This window comes from Chiloscyllium plagiosum, unplaced genomic scaffold, assembly GCF_037043375.1.
Source record: "Chiloscyllium plagiosum isolate Xiang-an unplaced genomic scaffold, Cpla_swu_hap1 HiC_scaffold_51, whole genome shotgun sequence".
NCBI classification, from domain to species: domain Eukaryota; kingdom Metazoa; phylum Chordata; class Chondrichthyes; order Orectolobiformes; family Hemiscylliidae; genus Chiloscyllium; species Chiloscyllium plagiosum.
This window is the reverse complement of record NW_028270189.1, coordinates 11364382-11365354: the sequence shown is the minus strand read 5'-3', so window position 1 is coordinate 11365354 and position 973 is coordinate 11364382. Positions and strand designations below refer to the sequence as shown.

The 973-nt window shown below is 45.8% G+C and overlaps 1 non-coding gene across 1 annotated transcript; it reads right to left on the bottom strand.

The window, feature by feature from the left end:
* Positions 1 to 202: 202 nt before the first annotated feature.
* Positions 203 to 275, bottom strand: trnav-aac (transfer RNA valine (anticodon AAC)). The gene has a single exon. It is a non-coding gene; the product is annotated as a tRNA-Val (tRNA).
* Positions 276 to 973: the final 698 nt, after the last annotated feature.

The following is a 973-nucleotide window of genomic DNA, read 5'->3' as shown; positions in this document are numbered from 1 at the left end:
TCTCCAACAGAATGGCATATGATCAGAACCAGGTTGGAGAAAAACTTAACAACGCTTTGCACTGTAATTAAATGGAATTGCATTACATTTCACGACGAGAACAGATTTGTTGAAGCAAATTCGAAGGCAGGTTTGCAGATGGGAAAGATGCAAGAAAGCTCAGCTCTTGTCCATGTAAAAGGCTGCAGTTGAAGAACAAAACAGCTTCTGCCCAGTTTCGAACTGGGGACCTTTCGCGTGTTAGGCGAACGTGATGACCACTACACTACAGAAACGAGCCACAGCCGCCCGTGCTGCGGCCCTGTGGCGCCCAGCACTGAAAGTTGAATCCGTTCTATGTTTCACCTTTCTGTTTCCGATAGCTCGTTATTGTCCAGCGTAATCGACATCTTGAAAACGTAAAAAAGACACTTTAAATTGATGACCAGATATAGACAAAGATGTCGTCAATGTTTGTACCGTCGGGCGAGATGGAATAGGCTGGTGGAATAAACTTTCCCTGCAGCGTAACAGCTGCAACATGACCTTATGGAAGGGTGGTAAACTGAGTATTTACGTGTTTTACCCAAGTTGGTGTGAGTTGAAAACTCGACAGCACAGCTTTAAGGTGAGTGGGCTGAAAGTGACAAAGGACCTGAGGCACATTTCCCACAAAGAAGGTTGTGCGTGTTTGGAATGATCTACCAGAGGAAGTGGAGGAGGCTATTACACTCAGAAAATTGCAAAGGTAATCGGGTGTGTTTCTGGATAGGATGCGTTTAGAGGGATTGGGGCCAAATGCTGGGGAACGGGACTTGTTTAATTTTGGCTATGTGGTGAGCATGGACGAGGGGTCCACCGAAGTATTTTTTTCCACGGTGTACCCCAATAACGTCATGTTGCTTCCACCGGCTTTAAAGGATTACTTTTCAGTGGAGTTTGCCATCGCAGTCTGTGGCACAATCATTTAGTCTGTTCGACTGCTCACGGGAAA